Below are 17295 nucleotides of genomic sequence, written 5' to 3'. Positions count from 1 at the left end.
CAAAAGACCAAAGGTTTCAATAACTAAATCTATATATTTGAATTTCGTTAACTTTGCCAGGTATTCTCCCTGTGCATGCTGAGTAAAGCCCTTTTTAAAGGTGCATTTAATAGACACTCAACAACTTCACTAATGACTCAGGTAAATTGAGGATTTCTAGGACCTTGTTTGATGATGTAACATTCAGAATCATGTCTTCATAAGAATTTTTTTCAGTTCAGAGTAAATAAGGAGTTTAAGGTGGATGTGTCCGCCGCTGCAGAGTCGCATAGATAGCTGAAAATGGCCCCATGGTGAAGTGATGGTATAGATTTTAGGTTCAACTAAAGCCTGATGGCACAGTGAGGGCTAGCTGTGCGAAAATGCAAAAGATTTCATACACACTGTATGTAAAGTTTCTCCAAGATAGATACAGCCTTACTAGTTAAAATAGGTGATGTGTAAAGGAAGAACGGATTAAGTTTCATACTTAATGCTTTTAGCGATTATTTAATCGCGCTGACTCCAAATAATTTTTAGCTATTGAACCCGTAGCCCCCCCCAGGCTTTGTTGCCTTTAGTGAAAGTGCAGTCCAAACACTGGCAGGGCGACCATCAGGTGGACTCTTAATATGGCTACGATTCGACTTGTTCCCAGCAGTCAAAATGCTTCCAACTGAATCAAAAGATCTACTTGTCCTGCAAATTAACATTAATACCCGGTCAGGTTCTAGACACATAACCCTAGTGAACATATACTTCAGGTCAATACCCCCAAATGTATGGTAGTAAGTAAGCTAGATGACCTTCTGGGACAGTTTGTCCAAAAATCCTTAAAAATCATAGAGGGAGACACTAACACCTGTATCCCTATTTCTGCAGGGTGTAGACACCAGGAAATATCGTCCTCTAGTGAACACAAGAAAATAATAAAAACATCAAAGGTGGGTACCCATATTGTTCAGTTTATCACCCACCATGGCCTAAGAATTGTAAATGGCAACACTAAATCTGATTTCCCCCCCTGCTTCACCTTTAATAGAGGTCTGGGCAAATCAATAATTGATCATATATTAGTGAACAACAATCTTTTTTTTTTTTTCCTCATATGACCTCCGTAGCTACTGCCGCCTCTCGGCCTGTCCCACCACAGGCACAGATAACTTTTGGTGGTACTTAGTTTCAGCTGATATATTCTAAACGGGGAATGCCCGTCTATACTTAACTTGAGCTGACCCAGAGGTTTTAATCATTGGAAGTTATCCTATATCCACATCTAACATAAGGTAATGCAAAATCTTCTCAAGGAGGGTCATCCAGCCAATTCCAAAACAACCCAATGTCCGACCTATCTCTGAAAACATTAACCCTCTGATCTACAGCTCGATAATACTTAACAGAATTTCACCAGGCATTCCTATTAGGATATGTTTCCTGTCGCCACAGCAAGCAGATCTCCCTCCTTGCCAACAACATCAGGTAGAACACTAATTTATATTGAGGCCCACACTGAACTCGTATCCCACCCGGCATAGACACCACACCAAATAAGATAAGAGTTGGGCTTATCTCCACATCTACGCCTAGGACCCTGGAGATAGTCTTACCAACATCCAACCAAAATTCGTATACCTTGGGACAAGACGCGAATATGTGGACATCATCCGCGTTCTGGAATCCACACCTCCAACAATTGGCTGCTCATCCACCCTTCAATTTAGAGACTTTAAGAGGGGTCCAGTATATCCTATGGAGTGTGAAAAAATTGTTTCTTCTGAGTGCAGCAGATTTAATCACAGAATAAAGCAGGTCAATAGATACTTGCCATAACTCTTTCCATTCTTCGCCAGGCAAGTAACTCTCCCAGACCTAATGCGGCTTATCCATCCTTCTTTCTGCTGCAGCCGGAAGATAATTATACCATACAGCAACCTATTTCTTCCTTGGGTCCTGATTTTGCAAATCATTTTTCATGTCATTATCCTCACAACACGACCAACTTTGAGAATTACACCATGACGTAAGCTAATGGTGTTTAAATCTGGACAAAGTTCCAACTGTAGTTTGATTCCACAACACCCAAGGAAGACATTTGCTATCTACTACCAAATCCCCCCATAGTAAGACTCCTGCCGCTTTTAGTGGTTGAGCTAGGGCATCTAGAAGGCACTCCGGCATTCCAGGGGAGTCCTACACCGGCGTCCATTCGCTGTAGTAGGGTAGCCCCAGACAGACTCGACAGTCCGACCAAAGCTTGGCCGCCATACCCAGCGTTTTCAGACAAACCTTTTAATAAAATTTAGGAGAGACAAATTTGCACATAAAACCATAGTCCCTTACCCCCTCCAGCATGGCTTTGAACATATTACCAATTAGAGAATTATCTGGGGTATGCAATAGCATCCGGGCATTTTTAAGTTGGTAGGCCCAGCAGTAGAGCTGAACGTCAGGTAAACCCAGACCACCCTGTGTTAATTTGTGCCTAAGTTTTTTAAAGGACAGCTTAATTCCTTTTCCTGCCCAAATAAAAGAGGAAATCCTACCCTGAATTTTAAGAATCTCAGCTTTTGGAAATTCCAATGGTATGTTGTTAAAAAGATAAGTATATTTTGGGAGGACACACATTTTATTCAAATTGACTCGGCCGTATTGCGATAGTGGTATGTTCTGCCATCTTTTTAAAAGAATCTCAACTTCCTTTGAAATTCTGTCTAAATTAACCTTTGAAATTTTCCTGGGATCTTGAGTTATTGTAATTCCGAGGTATCTAAGTTCTGTTGCATATGCCTCCTCCTGCTATCTTCTACTCCAGGTCTTTTGAAGCTTGAAACTGATATCTTCTTCGATAATAACCTTGGGTCTGCCCCCCTGCATATCGTCTGGGATGCCTTTAAGGCTTGGCTGAGAGGGATACTAAAAGGGGCGGTATCAGCGTGGGCTAGGTCAGAGAGGTAAGAACTTGCCAACCTAGGACAACAGATAGCGGGGGCCGAAGCTGATGTGAAGGCGAGACCTCCTGATGACCCGGGGTGGGTAGAGTGGAGGAGTATCAGCTAAAATTTAAACTTAAAACTGAAAAAACTTTACATCAAAAGTGGGAGATAAGTAAGATGAGGGAGTTTGACTAAGGGGAGAACTGTGGTAAGCTTCTTGCCATGAAATCAAGGATTGATAGAGCTAACATGCACATCAGTAAGATTAAAGTGGGTACACAACTGACAGAGGAAAAAGATAAAATAGAACAGGCTTTTACAGGGTTCTTTCAAGATTTATATCATGAAGATCTCCAGGGAGGTGGAGGAGCTTATAGATAGCTGGCTGAAAGAGAAAACACTTCAGAGGTTAACAGAGGCTAGTCAAGAATTTCTCTCTTTAGAAATATCAGGGAGCGAGATTTTGGAAGTGTTAGATTTGGCTAAAAAGGGGAAAGCGACAGGCCCAGATGCAATCCCAATCAAGGTTTATTCTATGTTGAAGGATGAAATCATTCCGGTCTGGTTGTAGATGTTTAACGAAATACTAAAGGGTACATGCCCCCTGCCGGACTCATGGTCGGAAGCAGTTATTACCCTGATCTTGAAGCCCGGTAAGGATCCTTTTCAGTCTCAATCATACCGCCCAATCTCCTTATTAAATGTTGATTATAAGGTTTTTTCAGGAATTTTGAATAAACAGCTTTGTAAAATTATAGGCCAAATAATCCATGAAGATCAAAAGGGTTTTCTTCCGGGTAAGCAAATGTCAGACTTGGTTTATACTTTGATCGGCACAGTGGATATCATCATCTGTCAATTATCATGGTCGACGCGGCTAAAGCCTTTGATCGTGTTAGCTGGCATTTCCTAGACAGGACCTTGAATGTTATGGGCTTTACCTCGGGTTTCAGAGAGGTCATTAAAAAAATCTACAGTTCACCACGGGCTCAGATCTTAGTTAATGGAAGCCTTTCCCCTGTTGTTAATATAGAACGTGGTACAAGGCAGGGCTGTCCTCTGTCCCCCATTCTATTTGATATTTAAGTGGAGCCCTTGGCTCAGAGTTTAAGATTAAATAAAAAGATTGTTCCTTTTATACTGGGTGGGTTTGTTAGAAAACTAGCTCTATATGCGGACGATCTAGTCGTGCTCTCATCTAATTTAGACACCACCTTGCACAAACCTATACTTGAAGCTGAAACCTTCGGGACGTTTTCGGGTTATGAGATAAACAAAGACAAGACGGATGTTATGGCTTGAAACATTGTTAATCAGGTGGAGGCATATGGGACAACAATCTTTGGTCAGGTCTGTATGATATGCAAGTTATTCACAGACTGGACAGCGACCACCAGGCATGAAGAGCATCTCTTTTTATGGCCAGTTTCAGAGATACAAAACTGGAGATGGTCGTACCCACTGCGTTAATTACAACCTCAAACAATATGAGAAATGTTAAGTGGGCAGAATTTGTAGCAGATGAAAACAAACTGACATTTATTTACAATCTGTTTGTGTCTAAACTTTCTCAGATTGACCCAACTAATATTTATAACATCAATTTCATCCCTTCACACTGCAAACTCATGGACAAACTCAGACCGTGTTTCATGAGGGAACACAGAAGAGGAGCACTTAATAAGAAAACACCATCCTGGTACAACACGGCCTGTCGGTTAGGAAAGATCCACCTGTGGAGTGCCATCAAAAAGGACTTAAGGCCTGAATTTATAAAGACCATGTATGATTATAAAAACCTCTTAGTTAAAGCCAAAAGAGAATGGGAAGAGGACCAATGGCTAACGATCGTGGAGGCCCTAGAGAAGGGTGACCAAAAAAGTTTCTGGAAACTAATAACAGTGAACCCCTCTAACTCTAACTCTTTAGATCCAGTGATTATGCCCGACACCTGGGTTACCCATTTCTGCGGCCTATATGACTGCCCGCAGCAAAATGATGTCGTAGAGAGCACCCCCCTAGAAGAGGTCAGTGGCCTCCAAATATCAAATGTGACTCTTCCATCCTCTATTACAGCTGCACATTCCACTCTTACATTTACTTTATCCGAAACATATAAAGCAATAAAACAAACAGAAAAGGGCAAGGCCCCAGGAATGTATGCCATTCCGAGAATCCTCTTCCTATCTGAACCGGATATCTGGGCCCCCTATCTGAATGCTCTATTGAATAGTATAATAAAAGGCAATAGGATCCCCTGTCATGGCAAGGTGCCGTCATCATACCCTTCAATAAATAAGCATTGGCATAGCCTATAGGTCTCGCCTTTGGGATCGAATAGGTGTTTAGCCATGCAACAGTTAATGTTGTTGCACTGAGGATATTGTGCTGGATACTGAAACACTTATAAGGTCCCAAAGGCGAGACCTATTTGCTATGCCAATACTTGTTTATATTGCCAGGGCCACTCTGGGACTCACTTTAATAGTGAGCCAGTCTGTTTTGGTTGCTCTAAAATCATCTATGCTGCCTAGCAACTGATGTCTTTCTGGCTGGCTGTAATAATGTGTTGTAGTAATGGCATGTTCCTTTAATTGGAATGTTATGTATGTAATTGGAATGTTTGGGTGCTGGGCAACAGTAACTGGTGCATCTTGTATCATTCTTGATGTACCTTTGCTGGAGCTACTTGCATTTCTTCTCTCTCTTGATTAAATACTTGTTCCTGCCTACAACTACTCTCTGTTTCCTATTTCCACGTCTTATTGAGGTCACTACAATTTTGGCGACATGGATGGCGACATGAATGACTAAAAGACCTATTTTGGATGAAATTTTTGTTGGAACTTTAGTGTGGCTTTTCTATTTTTTAATCATCTTGTGGATTCATTTATTCATAATTGTGGAAATTCGATTTAAAAGGAGACTAGCAAGACGGACTACATGATTTTGGGAGCTTTTGCGCTGCTTGGAAGCTTTTGCGCTGCTCGCTTTCATTTCGCTTCTACAGGAAAGGAGTCTTTGGGTGGCTGAAGCACGAAAGGTCACGAGTTACCCTGAGGGAGCACCTGAAGCAAGTGAGTGTTTGGACTTCGCCGGGATTGCTGGATTTTCAAATTAAATCGATTCGGCAAAAAGTGTTTACCTTTGAAATCTTGGGCATCGTTGACATCCTCGAGCCACGCAGCACCGGGATTCTACTTCGGAACACCTTCTGGAGCATCGGAACGTCGTTTGCTGTTTGGATCGTCGGAGGTTTTGCGGAGGAAGACGTCTACACGCATAAGAGGGTGACGTCATCGTGCAGTTTTGACGGCGGCGGCCATCTTTGAAGGTTGTTATATCGAATCTCCGTGGCAACGTATTCACGCATAGCGTGTGACGTTATCGCGCACGTCTGACATCATCAGTTTTGACGGCGGCGGCCATCTTTGCAAGTGCTGTATCGGGTTTCCATAGCAACCCTTCACGAACATCGTGTTTCGCGGGATAGAGCCGATTTCGAGTGTTTTTGGGCCATTTCTTCTTGGTTTTGGCAAGAGCGCAAGGCATCTCTCTCTGTGGTACATTTGAGAAATACAATTTTCGATTACATTAGTACTCAGGAGAACAGTCTCAGTTTAAGGTACTTTTAATACAGCAGTTGGATGTGGGGAACATTACTGGAAGAAAAGGAAGGATTCTCTTGTTTTTCGTGTAGTGGGTTTTATTTACTGTTTCTTTGTGAAGTACTTTGCGCTGGTGCGCACAACCTTCAAGCAGGAAAGTGCTCACCGCTGGTGCGCACAGCATTCAAGTTACAATTTTCTCTGGTAGTGCTGATGTGCTGGTATGCTGAAAGTTATTGTCCAAGGAAATGTGTTTTTTATTATATCTGTATTAACTTGGCAATATTAACAGAGTAACAGGGGGGTACCAATTGCTCATTTTTGTGGTCGTATTTTCATTTTCTTTAATTGTACAAGAGACATGCTAGCAAAAGAAATTTCACGAAGCTCATGAGGTGTTACATGGAAAGGGAGGGGGTATACATGCAGCAGAGATTTCATGAGGTTTAGGAAGTTCTTGAGGTGTTAGCTTATTTACTAATTCATCATTCACGTGGTGGTTATTTGAGTGTCTTAATTTCATGAGGTGTTTTGATTTCAAGAAGTATGAGTGTCTTAATTTCATGAGATGTTTTAATTTCAAGAGGGATTAGTTTATTTACTGACGTTTCATTCACGAAGTGGTTTTATTCACTAACTTATCTTTCACGTAGTGGTTAGTTGAGTGTTTGATTTGGTTGTGTTTTTTTTGTTTTTTTGTTTTGTGAATCTTTTATGGTGTGTGAATTTTTGAGTATGTCTTTGGTAGCCGGGAATTCAGGTACTGGGGACGAAGGTGAGAAGAAAGGAGGGTATAAAGATAAATTGGAGGGAGGAAATGGTGATTTTCGTGATAGGAAGGAGTGGGAGGGTAGTGAAAGGAAGAAATTTAGTGAGGGTGGTGAAATGTAATGTATGTATACTTGTAAAGCGCACTGTTACCTCGTTACGTGGCGTCCTGGCGCTGTATACCGCTGGGGAACCCGTCCTGGCTTTCCCTGTGAGAGGGCACCCCGAAGGTGAAGCCAGGCATCCCCGGCGCTGCTGGGGCCGTTGTGGAGATTAAGCAAGCTATTGCCCAGAGTTGCAGAGTGGGACCCATGGTTAACGTAGGCACCTAGGCGAGAATTATCGAGTCCGCGGACATTGACCCAAGACCCTGCCGCGTCGGGAATTGAACCCTGGTCCCGGGCCGACCTCTGCTTCAGGGTCTGCCGCTTCTAACCAGTGAGCCACACTTCTCCAGAAAGGAAGAAATGTAGTGACGTGGTGTGTTTTAGGTGTGGGAGTTACTCACATGCCGCTACTTTTGAGAGGTGTCCTGCTAGGCATGCAAAGTGTATAGAGTGCGGATTGGTGGGTCATTTCTCAAGGGTTTGTAACCGGAAAAATAAGAAATTTTCAAAGAAAAAAGTTACTTATGTTCAGTATGAAGATGATTCATCTGTTTCTGAGTCTGATGATAGTGATGTTCAAGTTAATTGTGTTCGGTACATTGAGATTTGATTATTGTTGATCAAATGTTGGTGACATATTTATTGATGATTTGTTTTTTCTCTTTTGCATTTTGGAAAGGGGGGATGGTTGGGTGTAAATTCACATGTTCTGTTCTGTTCATTAGGAAGATCCAGAATTTACCAAATTCATTTTAGGGTGTAAATTGTTGGGTTCAGAGTGTCATGAATTCATTATAGTTTGTTAATGATTTTTATGTTGGTTTTTTTTATTTCTGTTTTTTTTTATGTTTCTTTTGTTTCTTCTGTTAAGAAGGAGGATGTGTAGTAATGGCATGTTCCTTTAATTGGAATGTTATATATGTAATTGGAATGTTTGGGTGCTGGGCAACAGTAACTGGTGCATCTTGTATCATTCTTGATGTACCTTTGCTGGAGCTGCTTGCATTTCTTCTCTCTCTTGATTAAATACTTGCTCCTGCCTACAACTACTCTCTGTTTCCTATTTCCACGTCTTATTGAGGTCACTACATGTGTCTTTTCAACAACAAATGTTCCAGAGCTGGTCATTGGCCAGGAACTAGCACTTTTATAGTCACAGGGCCATCTTGAAAAGCACTTTATGAGCGATTTACCTGATATGGTTATATGTAATTACCTGTGCGGCTCCACAATATTTGTCAGCCCCAATTAATGAATTTTTAAAAAGTATAATAAGCATTTTATTCAGCTGTCTGCTATACACCAGTATGTTTGATTGTAAATGCTACTTTTTAATTATTGAAGTATGTTATTAAATCTCAGAAGTGTGTATATTTTGATAAGTATATTGTATGTCCTATGGCCGGCTGACACAATAATAAATAAAACAAACATTACAACCATACCTTTTTTAATGTATTCCGCTGGATTAGGCAAGCAGTGGTCACCAGTGACATCCATGTGGCATTTGTTGAAATACTGGAGTAGACAAAGGCTGGCACGTGAGTGACCTGTAGAGGGCAGTCACAGTACGACATTAACTGAGATCACATACAGAGCAGATAGTGGGGGCACAGTCAGATAATGGTGTATCAGTGACTCCCACTGCACGGTATCAGTAAAGGACCAACTGGAGATATAGAGACACTGCTATCTCGCTGGCCTCCACTATACAGCAATCAATAACTGGAATCTTGTTCCAGCCAATACCAAGGCACAACCGTTACCCAAATGGCATCCAGAGAATGACACTTCTCTGAGAGACACGGTTGACCAATCAGGACGTTGCACTTTCTAAAAGATGATGACCTCACACAAAGGAACATTCTGGCGGGAAGCTTGAAGGAAGAGATGGTTCTGTGAGACTAATGGGTTTAAAGGCAGCCGGTTGGGTCTTTATCATTTGCAGGTCAGGGAAACGGAGTGAAAGGTAGAAGCAGAAGAGGACCAGGGCGAGATTGATCTTTTTAAGTGGAGGGACGCCTGGCCCGCCCTGGGGCATAACATAAACAGGCAGCCTGCGTCCACAGTGGATTTGGGCCTGGTTGTCTCATGTTTTCCTGGCTGAGTTTAGAGTGCAAACCCCATACTCCTCCCGCAATTTTCAACAAGGTGGATGATTTAACCACCGCTGGGGCACTCTCTGGGCTGGTCAAAAAACTGAGCTCCCCAGGCGCACTCAGTCCAAGGGTCAGTTCTTTAAAGGTCCGCGGGAGTGAGGCAAGAGAGGGCCCCTGGAGGCGGGAAAGGGGCGCTCTTATCAGATCGATAGGTCGCAAGCCTCTGGGTCTAAGCGTTAAATGTGTCACTCCAGGCCTGCTGCTGACAGAGGAGGAGAGGTGTGTGAGAAGGCGGCCGTGGGGAGCAAAAGAGGCCTCATTGGCCGGCTCGGAGGGTTGCGAAAGTCTTATTGCTCAGGTAGTTTGCTTCCCCTTGTTATTTGGAGAAGGGCTTGGCACGGCATCATGGCGTCAACAAGAAACCTGCAACTGCAGGCCCTGTTACTGCTGCTGCACCTAGTACATCTGGTACCGCCAGGCAACGGGCATAACGTGGAATGGACCTACCAAGGTAAAGGAAAGGATGGGGGAGGTGTGGGGTTGAGAACTAAACATTGAAGGAAAGGAAAAAATGGGAGAAGGGGTGCAAACTACAGGGAAAAGAATGAGAAGGTAAGGACGAAATGATCTGATAAAAGAGGGGTTTAATTGAAAAATGCAGTGCAAAGTAAACATTAAAGAAAGTGAAGGCATTGCAAAACAAGGTGGATTATGTCTCTGTCAATTGTCATATATATAATGCTACTTACTGGTAGTTGCCCAAGTCCAACAAATCAGCGTCAGAGGAGGCGACCGACGGAGACAGGGTAAATAGAAGAATGGTGACACCTTGTAATCGCGCTTTGCTTAAATCGGGAATTATTGTTTCTGTAACCTTGCGCAACAACTTCCCGCCCCTTCTCCACTCAGCTGTTCTGTCAGCAAATCAGAACCCAGAACGATATCCGAGCGGCACACACGGTGCAGCCTTTTTTCTTAATAAAAAAAAAAGAAAAGCACGCGAGTGGTGCGAGCGCACGTGCCAAAGCGCGCGATCTTTTTTCAATTATTACGCCTGTGTCTGGGCATGATAATTCAAAACAGATGTGGCCTGTGTGGTTAACCGCAAGCAATAGGCTGTGGGTGGAGCAAAGGCGGGACATGCACCTGCCTTTGCCCAATTGTGTGCTGTCTTTATTGGAAAGAAGAACGCAAAGCCCATTAGCCTGCGAGGAAGAAAAAAAACACACGCACAAACATGTGGTGAGCTTGGGGAGATTTCTCAAGCCCCATACTAAAAGTCGAGCAAGCAGCGCATGCGCGCTGCTCTAGGCTCGATCTAAAGAGGTGAGAGAACTATCCCCTCAAATTATAGGCCTATATGTTCACTCGATAATTCACAAAAAATCTTTTGTAGACATGTTCTATACAAACTAAATGAGTGAATACAACAAAATAACGTCCTGAAAAAGTCCCAAGCAGGTTTCAGATCGAAGGTCAGTGTTGTGATGTGTTACATGATGATGTAGTTTAGAATGGAATATAGAACATGGAATGTATTAGTTATTCTTTAGTCTGCTCAGTCTACAGTTGTTCCTGGAGCTGGCAGCACCCTTTTCATGTACTTCTTCTTCTTCTGGAATAAAGGATTTATATAATAATTCTTGTTCGTTCCTGAGCACTCACTACAAATTTGGCGACGAGGGAAGGGATTCCTATCTGACAATGGTTTGGTTGCTGAATTGACTAAGTGTAAATTTTTTGAAAAATCTGTAACGTATTTGGGTCATGAGATTTGTGATGAAGAAATCAAGCCTTAAGCAAAATTAGTAGAGGCTATTTTGAATTCACCTGAACCTAAATCAAAGGACGATCTTAGATCATTTTTAGGTTTAGCTGAATTTTATTCTAAGTTCTTAAACCAATTATCGAAAAAGACATATGAAATGAGGCTTCTAATGAAGAATAAATCACCATTTGTCTGGAATGAAAATTGTAGGAAGGCATTTCAAGATATTAAGTTATCTATTTGTAATGCTCCTATGTTACAGGGGTTTGATCCTTCTGCTGACACTTTTCTTACCACCGATGCTAGTGGAACTGGTCTTGGTAGTGTTCTTTCACAGAAAACTAAGCAGGGTGTTGAGGTAGTCATAGCATTTGCTTCTCGTTCACTTTCTCCTTGTGAAGAAAAATACTCTGTTATAGAGCGGGAAACCTTGGCCTGTGTGTGGGCTATGGAGCATTTTCGGAAATTTATTTGGGGTAAACAGTTTACACTTCGTTCAGATCATAAACCCTTGACTAAATTGTTAACTACTGAGGGTATGAGCAGAGCTTCAGCCAGGATAGCTAGACTTTCTATGAGGCTTCAGGATTTTGTATATGTTATCGAATATGTGCCTGGTGTTAAAAATGTTGTTGCTGATTTTCTCAGTAGATTATCATTACCTATGAGAGAGGTTGAACATATTTCTTGGAATGATTGTTGTGTTGCTGGGGTATTTTCTGACTCACAAGCGTCATCTAAAACGGATTGGGAAAATGAAAATTAAAAGGGTTTACTTCTTAAGAGTGTTAAGGAAAAAATTGGTTCAGGTTGGCACACTCATTTGAAAATTGAACCGCAATTAAAACCATTTTGGGAGGTAAGGAATGAATTGAGTGTTGATGGAATGTTTATTTGTCGTGGAGACAAATTAATACCTCCGTTTGATGTTCGTTCTAAAATAATTGGTTTTGGGCATGACGGTCATCCTGGAATTGCCAGAACTAAGAGGAACATAAAAGCCTTGTATTGGTGGCCGGGAATTGATTTAGAAATTGAAAGAGCAGTTAGGAACTGTGTGAGCTGTGAGTGCTCAGATAAGAGTCAAAAGACACTCAATCCCCCCATGTCTTCTTTAGGTTGTCCAAAATTACCCTGGGAAGAACTTGCTCTTGATATTATTGGACCTTTGACATGGCAGGATGGTTCTTTGAAGTTTATTTTAGTTTTGGTTGATTTATTTTCGAGATGGATTGAACTGGTTGTTGTGGAGAGAATTGACACACAAGCAGTAATAACATTTTTGGATGGATGTTTCATTAGGGAAGGGTTACCTGCCTCCCTACTGACAGATAATGGAGTACAATTTAAGTCTGATGCTATGAGAATTTTCTTGGAGTCTACTGGAGTTAAACAAAGATTTTCGGCACTTTATCATCCTCAATGTAACTCGGTTGTTGAGAGAGTTAATAGAGTAATTAAGGGAACCTTACAATTGGCTTGTAAAAATAGAAAAGATTGGAACAGTGAATTGGACAAGATGTTATGGTCTTATAGAATTACTGTTCATGAGACTTGTGGTGGTAGTCCTTTTGGGTTGATGAGAGGTCGATTTCCCTATTGCAAGATAAATCCGGTTTGGATGGGCAGGAGCAGGAAGTACAATTGGGAAGCAAATGAGGTTAGAGAGAATATTTGTAGATCTCAAGAAAAGAATAAGACATATTATGACCTGAAACATAATACCAAGACTCCCCTTGTTAAGGTTGGTCAATTGGTGAGGGTTAAAGTGTCGAGGAAAATGGGGAAACTTTTTCCTAAATTCTCAGAGCCAAAAACAATTGTTAAAGTCATGCGTAATACTGTTATGCTGGATGATGGTAACATCCATCACATGAGTAAGATTGCTTTAGCTAAATTTTCTGATTCAAAAAAAGTGAGGAGGGAAGAAAAGAGTTGTGATGATGATGACTTTTGGTGGTTAACCCCAGTCACTGTCTCTGATTTAAAGTCTCTTCAACCAGATTCGTCCCATTCTGATGATAATGTTGTCGTTGGTGATGCTACTTCTGAAATTCAAGACAACATTGATTTAGAGTGTGATGATTACTCAGGTCCTACATCACAAGAATTACATTTTGAGGGTTGTTCCAATGTTAATCCTGATGAGCACTTTTCTGTTTCTAATGACAATGATGATTTGCAACAAGTTTTTACTAAAAGTGGAAGGAAAGTCGTTACTCCGAAATTTTTACAAGAATATATTTGTAATTAATTTTCTTTTGTTTTTTATGTTTGTAATTTGTTTTTTTTTATTAAAGAAGGGAGATGTGTTGTGATGTGTTACATGATGATGCAGTTTAGAATGGAATATGGAACATGGCATGTATTAGTTATTCTTTAGTCTGCTCAGTCTACAGTTGTTCCTGGAGCTGGCAACACCCTTTTCCTGTACTTCTTCTTCTTCTGGAATAAAGGATTTATATATAATACTTGTTCGTTCCTGAGAACTCACTACAGTCAGCACACTGGACCAGGTCCTCCGCTTCAAGGTGATAACCTGGAAATATATCACCTTGATGCATGACCACCTATATGTCACTTTTATTGACCTAAGAGCACCGTTTGACCTGGTCCCAAGAAACACACTGCGGGAGGTATTAGATAGTTATGGTATCCCCTCCGACCTATTAAGAATACTTAGACTCCTTCATGAAAACACATTCACAACGGTGAGATGGAACACCACAGGGGACATGAGAGAAAAGATAGAGATTTTGAAAGGGGACACACAGGGGTGCGTTCTCGCCCCAACACTGTTCAGCCTATTTATCAATGGCGCAGTGAATAGATTGAAGGAATGCAAACATGATGCCCCTAGAGTGGCGGGAATACCGGCTCCCATATTAATGTTTGCAAATGACACTCTGCTAATCTCCCGAATCCCTATGGGGCTCCAATCTGAACTGAACGCCTTTGTCACTTTTTGTGGGGAAAGAGGACTAGAACACAATTCGTCCAAATCCAACGTTATGATGATTAATTCCCACAAAAGGTGCAGAGGTATTGTGACTATAGAGGGGCATCCTCTAGAGGTAGTCCATCATTTCGACTATCTTGGGGTGAGGCTAAGTGACACCCAAGCATGGGGCCGCCAGATGGGAAAAAGGAAAATTATTCTCCATCAGAAAGCCTCTGCCATAGCGAGGCATTACAAGGCAGCATCTGGATGAGCTGTCTCCCCGGTTATCACCATATACAAGGCTTCAGCCGTAGCATCAGCAATATATGGAGCTGAGATCTGGCGATATATTGATGCAGAAAGAATAACAAAAGTAGAAAATAGATTCATTAAAACACTTTTTAAACATCCCTTAAGCTCCCCTGCCACTCCAGTATGCCTAGATCTAGCCCCCAACCCTATTTATTTAACAGCTGTTTTAAAACCTCTGTTATATTGGGTCAGACTATGGTCCACTCATAAATTAGCAGCTTACAGAGAGTGTGTGAAAGATCTTCTGGCTCTCGACAAAAATTTGAGAACACCGTGGCTGAAACTTATTCAAGAAATAACACATAGAATAGGCATGAGTGAGCTATGGTCAGCCCCTGACTCAATAGTAAAAGGAGACGCCTTTTGAGTAAAACAGTCTTATTGGGAGGAAGTTTTAGCCAAAACGTGGGAAGTGCACCAGACTAACACCCTCACAGTCATGTTCTTGAGCCACAAGAGTACACCAAGGTTCGAACTATACTTAAACAGGATGTATCCGTATCAGTCAAAATGTTTGTATGTGCAATATAGGTGCGGGGTTCTGCCCACTTCTAAAGGGCTAATGCATCTCGCCAGACCGATTCCTGTCCAAATTGCCCAAATGCATGCGTGTGAGACATTACTGGGAAGCGAAGAACCTCTTTAAGAGTGAAACTAGAGAACGTTTAGCTTTTGCGGTCTCCCAGTATTTGCACATTGCCTGGGTATTTAGGAAGAAGGCCATTTTCAACCCCGAAGCCTGACAGAGAATTCGATAAGCACAAGCCCTGTCAGTATACCTTGTGCCCTCGTCAGTCTTGTTCCTTATTCACTACCCATTGATCCATCTTCTTATCCATCTAATATATTGTTATGAAATGACGTATATATATATATTTTATTTCTGCATAGCCCCCCATGATTGCAATTTTGCACATTTCCCCTGCTGTAAATATATGAATTTTTCTTGACTAGTGGGAATAGTAGCCATCAAATTGTATAATTGGTTGCCTTGTCAGGCCTACAACCTATGTATTTAGATGATGTCCCTTTCTCTCTTTTTAATGTCAATACATTTACTTTTAACTTGCTTTTTATAGTATGGCAAATGTACCATGACGTTTTTATGTTTTTATATTGTACAATCTCTTAATGTATCTAAGAGTACTCTTGCTGTATTAATTTGATGTGTTTTACGAGCTGTGCCTGAAATAAACCATTTACCATTAACTTTGAAAAGCTCATTGTGGATTTAGTAATCGTATTAGATTTAATCTACCTAATCAACAGATGATTCGTCCACGAAAAATTATTGTCAATCATGACTCCAGGTATTCATAATGGTTGACAATTTCAATTGGGGCATCACCTAATACCAAGGAGGCAGTCTTTATTTTCCTCCCAAATATCGTGATCTTAGCTTTGATAGGTTAGCGATTACATCATTCTCTGAGTTAAAATCATGCGACCTGTTTAAAAGATATTGTAGCTGATCCAGCGCTCCTACAAAAATTCTGAATAAATTCACCATCACCATCTACCACCAAACTTACCAATCAATACCAGGCCCATAAGAACAACAGAGCAGCTGAATCATGAGGTGAATACCAGGCCCATAAGAACAACAGAGCAGCTGAATCATGAGGTGAATGGATCTTATATGTAATGTTTTTGAGCTATAAACTATCTACAATAAACAAGACCAGCTTGTCATTTTAAAAGTTTATTTTAAAATTCTCAAGATTGCATAAACTTTATTAGCTCTTTATTAATGTCAAACATTTATTTTTATTAATTAAGCTTTATTGCATTAATCATTGGCTCAAATAAATCTGACAGTTCAACATTGCATGAAATAATGAATTAAAGAAAACATCCCTAAACCCTAAGTTAGCTTTCTGACCTGAAAGGGAAAATAAATGAATAAACAGTTGATTGCTTACAATCCCATGGGAATTCGGACAGCACTTCGCCCTCAGGAAACAGTCAGCCCCGTTCCCTTCAAGGGGCCAATTTTTATACCATATTTGCTCACTAATCTAACTAAAATGTAATTCTTTTCTAGAAGTTCAGCACTGTGATTGGTTGATGCCTGTCAGACCACCAAAACCACCTCGTCCAGGGAATGAGCGTCACCGCACTATTGTTCATTGCCTTAGAGTGACATCAATTTCCGTGTCTTTGCAACAATTTAAAAAGTTGCTTCTCTAACTTCCATTAAAGCTCGGCAAAATCATCCCTGCCACTTCCTCGGCCTTGAGAAAAGAACATCCAGAGCAGTTCGTGAACAAGCTCCATTGTCATTGTCAGAGCCACAGTTTTTTTCAAAAGTCAGAGCCACAGTCTTTTCAACGAAATAAGTAAAATAAAACTTCTCCATGGAAAGTTTCCAAGATGACTGCACTTGGCTCCAACTCTGCTCACGTACAGGCCGACCAATTTTTCTGCAGAATCAGAACCAAATCTAGGCCTCAAACCACCATATTCATGCTAGTATTTAAACAAACACAAAAAGAGTGATTAATTCAGATAAAACAAACCCTTCTGTTACCCACCCTTCCCTGCTAGTAATTAACCCTTTAAATGACAACTAGCAGAAGCAAACAAATAAAGCAACACATAAAATATCTACCAGTCTTCATATAGTCCAGCTTTATGTTTCTGAAAGAATAAGAGATGATTAAATGATTCACAGACAGACAATCACAACATAGGACAAACATGTAAGCACATATAATGAAGCACATGCCATGAATGATCAGCCGCATATTAATAGTGACAAAGACAAAAGGACAGACATG

The sequence above is a fragment of the Lissotriton vulgaris genome, chromosome 3_1 (assembly GCF_964263255.1).
Source record: "Lissotriton vulgaris chromosome 3_1, aLisVul1.2, whole genome shotgun sequence".
In the NCBI taxonomy this organism is placed as follows: Eukaryota; Metazoa; Chordata; class Amphibia; order Caudata; family Salamandridae; genus Lissotriton; species Lissotriton vulgaris.
The sequence above is the reverse complement of the archived record's forward strand: the minus strand, read 5'-3'. Positions refer to the sequence as shown.